The sequence below is a fragment of the Neolamprologus brichardi genome, chromosome 7, assembly GCF_056152115.1.
Source record: "Neolamprologus brichardi isolate AB-2024 chromosome 7, ASM5615211v1, whole genome shotgun sequence".
NCBI lineage: Eukaryota > Metazoa > Chordata > Actinopteri > Cichliformes > Cichlidae > Neolamprologus > Neolamprologus brichardi.
Window position 1 is genome coordinate 31,671,614 of NC_142110.1, and position 16,740 is coordinate 31,688,353.

The 16,740-nt window shown below is 40.4% G+C and overlaps 1 protein-coding gene across 4 annotated transcripts in view; it reads left to right on the forward strand.

Annotated features, from left to right (window-relative positions):
- The window catches only part of tcf4 (transcription factor 4), a 241,975-nt gene that overhangs the window by 6,409 nt on the left and 218,826 nt on the right, over positions 1-16,740 (forward strand). The gene's annotated exons all lie outside the window — the stretch shown is intronic.

A 16,740-nucleotide genomic window follows, 5' to 3' on the forward strand; every position in this document is an offset into this window, starting at 1 on the left:
GTTCATTCCTGAAGGACACTTCCTGTTTTTCTGATTTGCCGCAGTCGTTCTTTCCTTCCTGTGTTGTGGAGATCAGTTTGCTTTGTTTTGCTACGCGCTGGTAGTGTTTGTGTCAAACAGGCACGGTTTGGCTTCGTCGGCGGTGGAATGTGGTGGCTCCAACTTGAAAATGTGGATATTGATAATGCTAATTCATAATGTTGTGTCTGGCTTTTACCCTCAGGTCAGTCTGATAAAGTGTTTTAATTCATTCAATCAACCATTTATTCAGTTTCGTTAAGGAGTCTGCGTTTCATTCATTCAGCAGGTCAGTGATTAAATATGGCACACAGTCACTGAGTGCATCAGCGAGGTTGTAAACTGGTCAGAGAGTGAGTCAGTGAGTCTTTAGGTATGTCATGTTATTGATTCATTCATCCAGCCAGGCAGTTATATTCTTAGTAGGAAGTACTTCAGAGGGTTGGGTGTTATTTAAAAGTTTTTCACTCAGCCAGCGTCAGTTCAGTAATGGGCGACTGCCAATATATCCTCAATGATGTGTCTGCTGTGCATCATCCCTAACCCCCTGCATATATACGCTCAGAGAAGTAAATACAAACCACCCATTACTTTTTTGTTTCAAACTGATCGATGGATACCTTTTAGCCACTACATGAAAAAGCATGAGGTGATAACACATGTTTATTAAATGATCAGCTGCACAACCTGCAACTTGTATGGTGCTAGTAACACCATGCCGACCTAGGGAATGTGGACTTCCACACTGGCACACTTCCACACATTTACCTACTGAACATCAGCAGGTCACCACAGCTACATTTTCTAGCTGTTCATGATAAGACTTTTCATTAGTTTCTGTGTAAACCTCTCCCCTATTCCCCAACACACACACAAAAAATGAAAGAAGCATCACCTTGTAGCACTGCTCAGCTATTGCACTTAACACAGAGTTGAATTTTCAAGGAGTTAAACCAGAAAACTGGCGAAATTAAATTATGCAAAAAAATGTGTTAACTGAACCGTTACGTTAGCAGTTGATTTATGTTAAAGTAGCGCTAAAGTTTTGATTAAGTAGTAATACTATTCTGTCATCCTAAAGTTAATTCAGTCTCTTAGATTTATGGTGATCCGCTGATGACAGGCAGTCAGGAATATCAACCTCCACGCAGAGACTCATTTATTTGGAACAATAATCAGTCTCAGTCCTTCCACAAAGGTTTATTAGATGCTTCAAAGCAGCGTATGCCATGCATCTTAGAGCTCAGAATTACTAAAAGAAGACAACAGTAAAACTGCTGGACCAACATGGCCTACTTTAATTTAGTTTATACGTTTAAATGTTCCCATGCTAATAACTCTGGACTTGATCGACTGTCAACTTGACTTTAGTGAGGTGCAATTAAAAGAGAAAATTGAAAAAGCAAAATACTGTGTATTCTGTCCCAGTTTGTTTGTCAGTTTTACCACCATTACATATGACTTCTCACATCGTGTTAGCTGTAAGTTGTGTCTTTTGGGGGGCATGGCCACAGTTAGCCAGCTTAGCGTTTTAAGTTAGAGATTACAGTGTAAGTATAGTCCAGAGAATGTAAACACAGTGACGTCATAGTCATCATTAGCTGGTACTTGTTCAGCGGCATGTCAGTTTTCACTCATTGATTGAATTTGTCACTTGGTTCTTATTATATCTGTTTTGTTTTTTTGTATTCAGGATTGCTTGTTTGTTTGTTTGTTTGTTTGTTTGCTTGTTTGTTTTTTCATATGCATGGGAAGAATGGAGCTGGAGATTATTGGATTGGATCCTGTCTGAGCTGAGCATGAAGTCAAAGTTCTTGATTTACTGGCAATCTACATTGGTACCCCACCCATTGTATCAAAAGTGAGCTTTTATCAATGTGTGTCTGGGATGAGCCTTAGAGATACGGACATCTGAGCAGGATGCCTCCTGGGCTCCTAGGTGAGATGTTTTAGGTACGTCCAACCATGAGGAGACCCTGGGCCTGATCTGTCGCAGGAATACATCGGTGTACCACCAGAAGAGGAGGAGGTGATCAGGTCCAAAGGAGGTCTGGCTATCTTTGCGTGGACTGTTGCCCTCTTGTGCAGCTCCTTCTGCTGATGAAAAGTAGAAAAATAGATAGATAGATGGACGGGTGGTCTTAATGTATCCAAGATACATTCAGAAAGGGCTGAAATCCACTTATTGAAATTGCCTCCTGGGGATATCTAAGATTCATTCTGGCCAGATCCAAGACTGAAAGCAGATTAGGGCAATAAACTTGTACTGTAGCTGTTTTCCATGAAAATGATTCATCCATTCATTTCTGCTCCTTTGTGGTTAGCCATTACTCTGTTAAATTAGCAAAGCTATTATTTTTGTTACCAGACATCTTCTTCAGCATTACTCTTCTGCTCTTTTTTTGTTTAGCAGTTTTGAAACAGCTTCAGCCTTTGGACTGGTTGAGACTTTTGATCACATCAGCTGAGATGCATATATGTAAAAAATATTTGCTCCATGATTTTATCAGTTATCTTCATGAAAAATAATGTTACTGAGGTGCTGTAATAAATTGTAATAGTATCCTTGGAAGTGCCTGCTATCCCATATGGAAAAGATATATATAAATCTTATAAAGTTTTTATCTGTCTTGTATGAAACTTGTATGAAAAGCATACAAGAGTGAAAACACATATAAGATCTCTTGAAAAATTATATAATGAAACTTGTATGTTTTGTATACTTACTAAAAAAATATATGAAAGTAATGAGAAAGTGGCCACTTTCATGAGTAAATCATATATGTTTTTACTATTTCTTTTCCATATGGGATGCTTCTGTTCTGGTTCAGCCAATCAAGTGAAAGGATGAAAAAAGAAGGCAGATGCTGTCCTGTGCATCTTATACTGTATGTTGATAATATTTGCAATGGGTACGTAAAACAAATTTGCATTATTCAGTGAGGTGCATTCATGTTAATAAGCACATGCTCTCCACCTATTGCCACTTCTGCTCCTGCCACCTCTGTGGTTGGATGCATCGTTCTTTGCTTTGAGATCACATTGTACGTTTGGGTGCATTTTCCTCATGTGTTTCACAGGATTGCATTGCGGTATGTCTGGTGTATGTTCAGCAGCATCTGCAGTGCTTATTAAGCAGCCTTCAGCCACCATACCAGTAGGATACTTTCTGTTTAAAGTCTTTTCTGGAAGGTCTTCACAGAAAACAGCCGGGTCCTTTCTGTTGCTCCCGCTCCTGTTATTTGCCTCTAAACGGCGTTCGGAAGCCATTTTGTTAGTTGGCTGGAATACAGAGAGATGGCGAGGCATCTTCTTTGTTTACTGCGTCGATGTGTGGTTGTTGTTGTTTGTGCTCCGCGGTTTCGGTGATGTTGTTTGCTCCTGTGCCGTGCATACAAATGCAAGGGAGGACGACAAATGTTACGATTTTTGGCAAAAGAAAAAAAAAAGTCTCAGTTTTGCTGAATTTGTAGCATTTTTTAGGCCTTAGGTTTGCTGCCTCAAAGTGTATCTTCATGTTAGGGTTGTTGTTGTTGTTTTTCTTTTTCTTTTGATACAGGAACACACCGTGGAGTCACACGCGCACACTCTTACCCTACTATACAAATCACACTGTGTTTCCCATACACACACATCTAAATATCCTCGTGTACACACATGTGCGCGCGCGCTCTGCTCACCCCTGCTGTGGCTTTCTGCAGGCCTCGGCATTTTGATGAGCCTGGTGCTGTTTGTGAATGCAGCTAATTAGAACTCTATAGACCTACACAACCATGAGAGGAGCGGTTTCCAAAGGCTGGGTTGAGGCCATAGGCTGGGACGTGCTGACATGGAATGGGGTCCATTCACTGTAGACTGACAGGAGTTACTCTGCTTTGAATGATGCGCTTTCATACATTTGAAATTTTGTGTTCATGCTCAGTCCTGTACAGTATTTACTTCTGTTTGTAAATGCATACCTTAAGCTGTTTTTACTCTTCCAGTTAATGTCACATAAATGATGATTTCAAACTTTGATCGGATAAATTCTTGATGTTTCATAAAAAGAGAACTTTGTGTTTCTTCACACAGCCAGTAAGTAGGCCTACCTAAAGTTAGACTTTAGGACATTAAGATTTCTATTAGCTAATTTTCAATCGGTTTCTTTACTTCTCCGCCGTAAAAGATTGATGGGACATTGTTGTCACCCTGCTGAGTCAAAGGTCAGGGGACGTGGACACCTACGTTTGTGAATGCATCAATGTCAAATTGGTGCTGTAGGTGCATCTACTAAGAATCTCAGACGAGTTCAAATCTCAGTGATCTCCAGCTCGTGGTCAGGGGTCAGGTCACGTTTTCTGAAAATCGGAAAAAACATAACTTAAAAGGCCAGTAGCATGACTCAGAGCTTTGGTAGCCATACTACTGAATGACCCTGATAAGTTTAGAAATGTCAATCAAGAAAACATTTGTGCATATATAAATGAATGGATACAACATCATCTTATCACCTTATTATACCCTGCTCTATGGGTACCCTCATAGACCAAATGATGCAATAGTCTCGCATAACTTAGCTCACAGTAGTTTAAACATTTTCAATATGCTGAGCATAATAACCCAATAACATTTATCACCTTTTGATAAAGCATTACAAGTTAATGCAAACCTTTCTGCTGCTCATAAATTTCTCTGTAGACCCTTGGTACTCTAAAAAACTTGCTGCATAGGTTCCAGTGTAAAGAACATGTAATAAAAGCACTGATCTTCCATAATATTGTAAGGACACAGGTATTTGCACGAAAAGTAGGTGACGGATTTTGTTCTTTTCAAAGGTTATGTTGAATCGAGAGGATATTTTGTTGAGCTAAGTGTGCCCAGTATTGGTTGTTTTTTCACTTGAGCTGATTTAATTTTAGCTTGGCTGTTATCTTAGGATGGTGGCACATGAGATTGACCTGTATATTAGCAGATTAGCAGATGCCAAGTGTCTGCATCCTTGTTAAAAAAAAGACTCTACAGTAATATAGAGAAAATCCCAACAGTCAGACGACCGTCTATGAGCTGGCAGTTGGGCAACAGTGGAAAGGAATAGCTCCCTTTTAACAGGAAGAAACCTCTGTCAGGACAAGACTCAGCAAGGTGAATGTTGCTACATTCAACCTGCTGTTAGTTAGCAAGCTGATTTACACTCACTTACTTAGAAAAGACCTATGAAAAGGATCTCTTCCAAGCCTTTTTAGGGCATCGTTTAATTGTACCCTGATGTGAAATTTTACTGTAGTGTGAGAATTAAACGGCCCACTGATCACCGAGCAGTACCTGCTTTCAGTGCAGTTTTTGATCTTTGGTGCTGTGGGCACTGCTCCACACTAATTCACATTTCCACTAACACATGTCTTTGTGTTTAAATTCCTATATATATCCTAACTAAAGAAAGTAGCCCGTCTCCAAGTCCTGTAGAAAATAGGTGGTGAAGGAAAGTTTGGATGTAAGAAGAGCCTGGATAAAAGCAGAAAACACTGAGGTGTTGAATATAAAAATAACGTCTCAGTGAGACGAGGCAGAGGGCTAAAAATATTTTGTAGGATTTGGTTTATCTGATGCTTTTGAGGATAAGGAGTGACATTTTCCCAACCATGTCTTTATGTAGAGATTGAACTCTGAAATGACAGCCTTCACACAAAGCTGTGAATGTACCTCTCCATGTAAGCCCTTGTATTTCAGCCCATAAATTCACCTTAAAACACAAAAGCATCTAAACATGAACACCGCACAGTCTCGGCTGACATGCTCAGCCCACGGTCATCACCAACCAGGAAGTGGATTAGGCGTTTTAATTATTGAGAGATTTCGCCGTTGTTGTTGTTGTTTATTTTGGGATCATCCCTGGAAAGATAATGCACACTTCAAACTCGGTGTGTGTGTGTTTCTAATCTCCTCCTGGATGAAGCCGTTCAGTGAGCGGCTTCACTCTGCCTGTCAAAACCACCGCCGCTGCCACCACTCGTCTATTTCAGGTCTTGGCTGGTTTTGGTGTTTTCCTCTTTTTTTTTCTTTAAAAAAAGCCGTTGTAACCTCTCAGATCCGCTGTTTGTCTCCTTGTCAGTGGTGTTGGAAGGCGACCGAGATGTGTGTGTGCGTGTGTGAGCGAGCGAGAGCGTGTAAATGTGTGTGTCCTCAGCAAAACGAAGGTTGAGCATTGGAAAAAAAATGAGTGTAAGAGATTTGAGGCATTGATTTTTGAATTGTCTGTCTGAACAAGCAAATATGTGTGGGCAGGTGTTTATGTGTGTAGTTGGGACCATGGAGGGTGGGGGTGGGAGGAAAGACAGGTTTGGCAGTGTGAGGGCAAACCATCAACCCCGCTGTCATGTGTCTTAAAGTTGGCACTAAGAGATGAAGGAACTGTTTCCTGGAAGCAGAAAGAAATAAAGGTGACAGAGGAAGGAAAGAAGGAAGTAAGGAAGAAACAAAAGACGGAAAGAACAGAATAAGAAGAATTTTAAATAATTGGACACAGAAATAAAATCAAATTAAGATGAAATAAGGAATAAAAAGTTGCGCAAGTAATAAAAACTCAAAGAAATTGTGTAGTAAGGAAAGTAAACAAGGGATGGAGCGGAGCTAATGGAGAAGTAAGAGAGGAAGGGGTAACAATGAAATGGAGAGAATGAGGGAGAAATTTTAGAGGGACGTAACATGAAAGGAAGAACCGAAAAAGGTTGAAAAGTTGAAAGGAAGCAAGAAACAAAGGAAATGGAATATAAAGGGTTAATGGAGAACTGATTAAAAAAAGTAAGAATTTAATGGTGAGTTAATGATGGACAAAAAGAATAAAATTAGATGGTAAATGTCAAAAGAAACACAGGAAATCCAAAAATGGACAAGAAGGCATAACTATAGCAAGAAGGAAAAGAGTGAGGAATAAGAGAGGAACAATACTACTAAAGGCGTTTAAGAAAAGACTAACGTGAGGAAGGAGGGAACTGATGAATCAGTGAAAGGAAGCAATGGGAAAAGGGAAGGGATATGAAGAAATTAAAGATAGTAAAGGTTAGCAAAGACCTGAAACAAGGAAGTATAAGACAGACAGAAAGAAGACACATTTTGAAGTTTGGTGCTGGAGTGACTCAAACCAAGACTGGGATTGGTGTCCTGTCCTTTATCATTTCATCATCATCGTCAGTATTTTAATTATTACTACTACTACTACTTTCACTTGCTGTGTGCTTTTATTTAAGGAATACTCACAGGTTGTGTTGCTTGACCAGCAAACTGTCTTTTTTCTTTTCTTTTAATGGGTTTATTGTAAACCTTTTCTGACCTTTTCAGAGAGGCAGGACTCATCAGCCTGGTCACCAGGAGGGTGGAGAAGAACTGTGTTGCTTTCTGTGGTGCCAGCAGAATACATGACATCACTAATGTTATGGGTTAAGAGGTTACTGTTATTTCCTGGATTTCCTGGAGTGGACCAGGTCACTCAAAGCCAACATCAGAACCTCCACATGTAAAGTACTGTACTGTAGTTTTTAAACAATGTTTACTCTAAACCATGTAGTTGCACATGCTCATAGTTCTAAAGATGATTCAAATGAAACAGTCTGAGGCTGAAAGCAAATCTTCCTTAAATATGAGCCAAAAACAGCCACCGCAGTGTGGCTTACTGTTGGGTTTTTATGACATTTTGGACAGCTCCTGAGCTAGATGGCACTGAGAAATAAGATATTCCAATGTAAATATACAAACAATACTTTTGAGAAGAACAAATCCATAGCTGGTTGGTGTTTCTCTTTTCATTAGATTTGTTGGGGTGGGGAGAAAAACATCAGCGTTCCTCCTTTAAAAACATCATCTCTTTGAATGATCACCAAATCAGTAAGCTTTATCCCGTTTTATTTTTGTCCCACCTTCCACCCCAGTGTCTTCTTTCTTTTCCTGTCAAAACCAAAGACAAACAGAAGAAAAAAAAACGCAGCAGCTCTGTCGCCTTTGCCAGCGAGCTTCATGCATTAGCAGAGAAATTTGGGCAAGGGCAGATACAGCCCCGATGGCATGCCTGATTTTTGTTCTCCTAATTGGCATAGCTTATTAAGTCACAGTTCACAGCGGAGAAAAAAGGGGGTTGCTTTAATAATATCCCCTCTCCCGTTTGATTTGATGCACTTGTACCGAGACAGATAACGCGCTTCAGCGCGGCGAGTGACGCCCCCACCACCACCCTCTTGTCTTTATTCAGTCAAATCTGCCTCCGTTACGCCCGTCACTCAAAAACACCCCGGCTGGTCGCTTTCAAAATAGAGATGGAGAGCAGGAGCCAGTCGCTCAATACCTCACCCTCCCACCTTCTCTCTGCCTCTGAGGCTGTTAAATTGTCTCATTTCCCCGGCAAGGCGATGCAGAACGACTCACAAAAACACCCAACCATGCTCTTAATTGTGGTGCGGATTAGGGATTAATAGGCGTTTTTAGCCATAATGGCAAATATTATTAGCCCCATTTGCTTTTCTAATACTAATAATGACTCTGCTAATAATGGCAGTGATTTCAAGGTTAGCGCCTGTAAGTACTCGGCATGGATTTGTGTGTTTTTTCTTTTTCTCAAAGCTCAGGAGATTGACGTGCCGCTTGCTTCGACGGGCCGGCTCGCTACCGAGTCGGAGCTCCATATGTTTTCCCCGAAGACGACACTGAAAGGTTAGGGGCTGGGCTGAGATCTTAAGTTTAGAGTAGTCTTGCTTTTCTCAGTTTCCACTGAGCTTGGTCCAGTTAACATTTTTTTTTTTATTTGTTTCTGTGTTTTGGGCTTTGCTTTCAGCAGAAATGGATTAAAAGAGGAGACCGATCCTCTGTTTCTGGTGACTTGGTGAGATAAGCTGATAAGCCAGACTTTTTGTGTGAGTTCAAGCTAACTTTGTTGGGTAGTTGAGAGGTGAGGAGTTGCAGCTAACTTGTTGTTTAGGCTTGCTTTGGTTATTGTCAGTGAAAATATATGCAGATGCGAACTGATCCAGTGCTTCTGGTTAAAATAGAATAATTTTCTCTTGCTAAACTGAATTCTAAAGCTTTAGTTTGAGTTTATTTGACTGTGTTTCGATCAGATTTTTGTTTTAAGGTAGGAACAGTTTCTGTCATTGTGAGCTAGTTTTGCAATGGTCGTTGGTTCTTATGATCCGGTGGTGTTTCCAGTTCAAAAAAGAACAATGCAAACTCGTGTGTGAGACTTGTGTGGAAAACATTTTATTCTGGGCTTGGTGTTTGGTTCAGTTTAAGCACCAAAGTCACCTGTAAGGTTTAGGCTTCAGTTACGCAGTTTATGAGACTAGTTGGCGACCACTGGTCTGAGATAAAAATGTATATTTCCTCACCACTTGCGAGTTGTTGCTGGAGGTTGCTGTGGATTTTTTGCCAAAGCCCCATCAACTTAGGCCTAGAGACCAGTCAGGGACCTCCTGCCTCCTTTCCCAGAGTTTATTAAGCAAACTGTTTGATTAATGGTTTCAGGAGGTTGCTGGCAGTTGCTAGCTTAGTTGCTTAGTAGTAAAACTGTGAAAAGTGCACCTGGTAACCAGTGTTGGTCAAGTTACTTCAAAAAAGTAATTAGTTACTTAGTTACTTTTTAAAACATGATTTATCCCCTAAATGGGTAATAAAGCAATAGATCTTTCAGCCCAATTCTACTTTTTCTGCATAATCCATCATATAAAATGTAATCAAATGAAAAAGTCTCTTTTTAAAACTTGTTTTGTTAGTTATAATCTTTTAACTTTATGCATCAAGCAAACATTAAATTATATGCAACATTCTCTGACTGGAAGAAATTTGTTTAACGTTTAAACCTATTTTCTGCACATTCCAGCACATAAAATAAAATAGTTTTTTGTGTTTACACTCAGTCTTTCAAATAGGTGCAAGTGAAACACAGCAGAAAATAAATAAAATCAAAGACTCAGCGGTCCTGTTGCTCTAGTTTCACCTGTATAGCAGCAGTGGGACAGGCAGAGGTTTGCCCTGGTGCAGGTGTGCCGCAGTGATCAGTGGAAGGATCCGGCAGTTTCTCTGTGAATTTCACATTCCAGCAGCAGCGTATTTGGTGCTTGCTCGGACGTTTAGGGGTTTTTTCGCTGTAAAAAGAAGTTTTCTTCCCACGCAGTGAGCAGCGGACGCTTATGTTTTTGTCACTTTTTACGGAATTAAAGGGCAGTACTTCCATGCTTTAAACGCTGCACGGTCATATTCTCTCCGCACTCGACATATTATCCATTGTTGATCTGCACACAGCTGTTGCCACGAATGTTGCACTCGCTTACGTCATTGTCATGAGACATTCTCGCAAAAAAATCACGGTTTTAGTAACGCAGTAACGCAGCGTGCTTGCGGGAAAGTAACAGTAATCTAATTACCTTTTTTGCAATAGTAATCCCTTACTTTACTCATTACTCGAAAAAAGTAATGCGTTACTGCCCATCTCTGCTGGTAACAACCTGGTAACTGAGACCATCTTTCTTCATAGTAAACTTTTGAAATGCGTTTGTTGCAGTGGTCAGGCACAACTTTACCTTGATGGCATCTGTTCACCTTTCATGCTGGCTAATGGTGACCATGGCAACTAAGGCAATGTAAGGAGGTTTCTGTTGCAACAACCTCTTTGTAACCAATTTCAGTCAGGGACCAGTCAGGGAATACACATTTTTCTGTAGCGACTGGTTGTCAGATGGTCACTAACAGGTCTCCAAGCCTTTCTGACTGAGTCCTTAAATAAAGCTCTTGGTTTGGTTTATAATATGGCATTCACACCATTAAATCCCATGTAAGAGAGCTTCCTTTTGGTCAGCCATGGCATGGGCAGTACAGTAGGTTGTCTAATAACTAATACTTCATGTATTTCTTCAGCACATGGCCTCTCCATGTGTAATGTATTCTATCATTCTGCATTTATAACTAATTCTAAGATCAACTGACCAGTACTAGCTAATTTCATTTTTATACACTTTAAACATATTTCAGTCACAATATTACCGCAAGTTGGGACCGTCTTCACATTTATTATTATTGCACGTCCAGCTGCAAAAGCTGGCTTTGACTTGTTGTAACTGGATGTCAGAGATAGATGTGTAAATGGTCTGTAAGTTTAGTTTCGCTGATGTTTTGGACGGGTGCGCCAGCAGTGTTGTGTTACTTTGTTAAGCACTTTGTAATAAGTAGACTGAAGGTCGACAAAGTGGCAGTGTTTAATTGCTGGTCTTCATCAGCTTTTGGCTGGCGTCAAAAGTGAATGTTTTTAGAAGCATCTGTTGTGCACCTGCAGCTGGTTACCTGTCTGATTTGTATGCTTCAAGTATAAACCAGTCATTAACTGTGGAGAGTGGTTTAGAAGACAGACAGCAAAGTGAACACGCTTTTTCTTTTCACAGGGCAAATATGAATAAAGATTTTATCAGCAAATATCTAGTTTCAGCTGTTTAATGTCTTGATTCAATTATTGGACTGAAGAACCAATATTCCTCAGCTTGACAATATTTTGATGGTAGCAGTTTACTGCCATTAGCGAGTGACATGCCTATCCCTTCAAGGTCATTTTCAGTTGACAAGGTGTTGGTAATTAGCTGTTAATGCTTGAAGTGAAATGAAGAAGTTAGGAGTTTTTACAGTCTGTACAGCTGCAGCCATTTGATCTCCATTCTGTGGCAATTTTATGTTGCCAGTTTCTCTGGCACTGATGCAGAAAAAGGGTATCAGCATTCTTAATCCCATCTATAAAGCCACAGTTGGCTCACTTTTCTAGGCTCAGGGGACAAACAAAAGTTCCTGTTGATAGTTTTACAGATGTCCCTTGGACAATTATAGATGTTGAAAATGCTTTTTGGCATGCAGGGGATATTTTGGTTGCAATAGACAGTATAAAACATGGACGGGGTTTCCCGGTCAGAAAAATGAATCCAATGCTGAAGTGCTGTAAACCCGTTTTCTAGTTTAAAGCCAATTGAAGGTGATAGTTGCACAAAGACTTCCAGTCCTATTGAAGTCTATGGGGAAAACAGTTTCTGATTTGACCTCTCAATAAACACTTTCCTAATGAGTTTATGGGTGCAGTCGCTCATTTCAGGCTATACTGAATAAAAACACTAAGTGTATTTTATAAATCCCTATCATACTATATTTCAAAATGGAGAATTATCTGAGGCAGGCTCATTGGCTACAATAGACGAGTCGTTAGCCAATGAGCAAGTGGTTTCACAGTTAGACCTACCCCTGGGTCTAACTGTGAAATCACTAAATCAGACGTATGGAGAGAGAGCTGGAACAAGAGTACATATTAACAGTCAATAACAAATGGCTGTTATAAGTTTCACCTTTTAGCATCTATGATGCCAACAGCAAAGAAAAAAGTAAATAAAATAGCAAAACACAAAAGAGAAGAACCACTGGAATGTGTCAGTTTCAGGCAGAGCCTCTGTTTGAAGTGTGTGTACTGTTAGTGGCCATAGTTTGATATTGTAGAAGATTCATAAAGTATTTATTATTATTTTGGCCAACAAACAAGATAAGGAAATGGGAACTTATAACACCTGTTGACACCAGGTATATCATATCTACATCATGACAGAAGTGCCATCATCGCTACATGGTGTTCATATCTTTTTATTAACTGAACAAAATATTATCCATGCTATGTTTCTTGCGTATCAAAGTTAGTGCTTTCAGTGCTTGTCGTGCTTTTGAGGAAAGAGCATTTACAGCAGACAGTACTGTAGTCTATTTGCATAAAAAAGTTAAAATGGAAAAATGACCAATGACTGATATGTGTGATGGAGACTAGATACAAGGACAACTGCACTGTGTGCCCCAGGACAATTTCCATTTGTTACAAAGGAACTTGTGACGTCAAACAGCATGTGCTGGCAGAACCAATCATTTTGTTCAGATTATTAATTGCTTTCATATTTTGTAAAAAGAGCAAATATGCAAACATGGCACAGAAAATTAAATTATGCCCTTAAAACGAGGGGTCTATGAGGACCGGGGGCTGGAGGATGCAGAACAAAATGTGTCTTATTGTTTTTTTGGAATAAAATATTATGTTGCTTAATAGCATATGCCAGCTGTGGATTAACCTCATTATATTGCTTAAAGTACCGTTGCACCATAGTCTTTTTTTTCACGCAGTATTGATGATATACTGCATATTTTTGGCTCTGACATGTTGATATTAAGGCATTTGTGGTTTGAAAAAGTATGTCGAACGGCAGCATTCTACTTGTACCTGCAGATCATAACCTTAGCATTGTTACTATGAGCATGCTAGCATGTAGCTTCAAGCACTGCTGTGCACTGCTAAGCCTCAGCCTCGCACATCAAGTGGCTGCACCTTTTTGTTGAGTTATTAGTTACATTCACAGGTGTCTTTTCTTTTCCTGCTCATTCACACAATCTGCTCGTTTCCTCTCCTCCAATCAGCTGAAGGTAACTGAATACCACCGTCACCTATGTTACCCCTACCCCAACCCTCACCCCCCACCCACGGTGATCACGGTTTCAGTCCTCCATCTCCGGGATCTTTTGGTGAAACCTTACGTCTCTAGGCCTCCTTATCGGCTGTAAAATAGCCTCTTCTTCTCGCTCTGCGGTCGGTCTGTGACGTGTGCGAGGTGTCGTGTGTTTCGGTCGCCGGCTCCCACACCTGTTCGCTCATATCGGCGGCGGTGCCGGCACAATCGCAGTCACCGAGCCTAATTACCCAGTCCTTAAAAAATAAAGAGACAGGGAACGTCAACCAGCCTGCCTGGCAATTACAGCGGCGCTCAACACCTCTCTGCAACAAACACCACTCCAATTAGAGGCAGCCAACTTATTCTGGGAGGCAGCAGTACATGTGTGTCTGTGTGTGTGTTTATGCTTGTAAGTGCGAGTGTGTGACAAGCTAAATTGTTTTGGGAGATTAAAACCTGTGTGTTTGGTGTGGCAGACGAGGGGCAAAATGAGTGCGTGCTTGTGAATGTGCGTGGAAGTTGCTAAAGTGAGGGAAGAAGAAGTGCATTACGGGAATATGGTGGCGAAGGTTTGGGAATTAGTTCTGGTGTGGTCACAAAGGCCAATTCCACCCACATCTTTAGCGAATTTCCTGCCCCTGATTCAGCTGTTCTTCACCCTAACTTCCTACTGTACACATCAGCTGCTTCACTTCCTCCTTTCTTCCTCTACCTTCTTAACTTTTTCCTTTAGAGGTTTTTCTTTTTCCTGTCTCTCACACCTTTAGTTTCTCTTTGACCTTCTTGTCCTCTTTTTTCATCTCTTTTTCCTCAACCTGACTTTTGTTCCCACTTCTTCTTCCCACCATTTCCCCTGCTTCTACATCTTTATCAGCCTTCTTCCTATTCTTAAGATTATTTGCCTTTTTTTACTCACACTTCTTCCTTCTTCGTGTGTTACTGACCTGCTCACTCTTCATACTGTTTCCACCTCTGTTTCATCCTTAATCCTCCTGATTACTTCTGATTTCATCGTCCTCTGCATCCTTTTTTGTCTTCAGTAACCTTTTGTATGAACACTCTTCTTCTTTCTTAGCATCTTCCTCCTGCACATGTTTATTATAACCTTCTTCATCAGTCCCATCTTCCTCTTGTCTATCGAATGGATTCTTATTTTATTCAACTATCTTCTTTCACGCCCACTCCTCCTCCTCCTCCTCCTCATCTTTGTTATTCTCCAGTCTGTCTTTTCTGTTTTTCATGCTTCTTTTCCTACATTTCCCTCCCCTTCCACTTAGTTTCTTTTTTCACCCATCCATCTTCCTCCTCGGTTTCAGGCTTCAGCTAAACCAGCAGACTGTTGTTGACTCACTTATTGTCCTTGTTCTGTTGCATGTTTCCGCAGACAAAGTCTTTCCTCTAAAATTAGACCTTTATTGATGCTCTTTGGGGTATTTTGAGTTCAAAACTTCCTCCAGTCATGTGACATGTTTGCCATTATACTTTGTATTTGCTCCTACCCTTCAACATTTGCTGTCTCTTCCTGCTTCTTTCCCACATTTCCTATTCCAGTTCCTCCCCAGTGACCTCGACAGTAAAAAACTCAAATCTGACCTCAGGGGTGATTTTGTCAGTGGAACAGGACAGGAAGGACATGGAAGAATAAAATCAAACACATTGAACCATTTGCAAACTTATTGAGACAGAATTGCTTTCTTTTGTAGGCAGACACTAACCCTTGATCTCTCTAGCATTAATCTGATAAATGATAAAACATCACATTTTATCTTATTACTTTTAAACTTTCAAACAGCAAAAACATGATGCATTGATTATTCATGCCACACTTTTATTGAAATGTTCATCTTTTTTGTTATTTAACTGACATAAGCCATAATGTCGTGTCAGGACAGCCACTTGAAGCCCTGCTTAAGATCAGGCTCTGGTTTGCCAGCTGGTGCTAGTATACACTCAGGTTCTTTGCTAGCTTTGTGCTATCTGTGCAGACACTTGTAAGACGTTCATCTTCATGCAAGTGACATCTAACAGATTTGTTATATTATTACAGTCAATCTTGTTCTGATAAATTTACCAGGATAGATGTGGACCTAACACCAAAGCAAAGACCCACATGTAGTGCCAGGGTTTGCTAGTTATAATAATGTGCACCATAGCTTCAATGTAATCATCGTGTCCTCTAAATAAAAGTATCATCCACATCACAGTTCCTGAAAAGTTATAGACCACTCTTTCATTTTTTTCCAGGAAAGACATGATCAATAAATACTAAAACTTAAACACAGTGAACACATAATGGGTCTGAGATCAAGGTCAAGCTCACACTTGCCCTTTTACAGGCAGGATGGATCATGATGAGCTACTACATAACTGACGCTCTGGTTTCTTTCTATTTTCTGCCCAGAGTAAAGATGATTGAAGAACCTCAGAACAGAATGTTAACTGTAATGTAATTACTGGGTTTGCTACAGTAATAAGTAACATACTACGTTACTGAACACCCCCGCTGATTGTGATATATCATATATAGCAACAAAGATAAAAAACATGTTTTCACTTGCAAATTTTTTCTCCTTGCACAGTTTTGGCATTTCTTTCACTGGAAAAATCGAAACGCATCACAAGCTCGGGTCTATTTATGTGTGTGGGTATATATAGAAAGGCAAAATCTAAAACATCACACGAAATTGGTGGAATCAACCTACGTATGTTTTCTTACTGAAAGCCCACTTTGCAGCTTACGTGAAAGCAAGACATATGTGCGATATAAAAGGAATGTATCAAGGCTATTGTATCTAAATTCTAAATTAAAAACATCCTGTTTCCTCCCTGATCTTCTTCCTATGCTTCCTGCTTTTCTTCCATTTTTCCCTTCTGCTATTTCGACTCCTCGACGTTCACCTCAAACGGAGATCCGCTTGAACTCGCTCAAAGACAGATTTGCAGGTTTTGGACGTCGTCGCAACCTGTTTGTTGAGATCATTTAATGTACAAATTGATTTGAGCTGACTTGCCAGAGACACACTGAACCTTCACACTGCAGAGATCAGTGGGTTAAACCATCTGGTTCAGAGTTAGGGGTGGGATCGAGGAGGGAAGCGGCACAATGGTTCATCCCGGCTTTTGTTTTATTCTCAGTTTTTTGGCAGCGAGGGCACCAGAGTGGCACTGCCAAGTCCCCGAGTGTGTATGTGTGGAAAAGGGGGGTTGGTTGGAAAATATATAGCCTCTCCACACACACACAGACACACACACC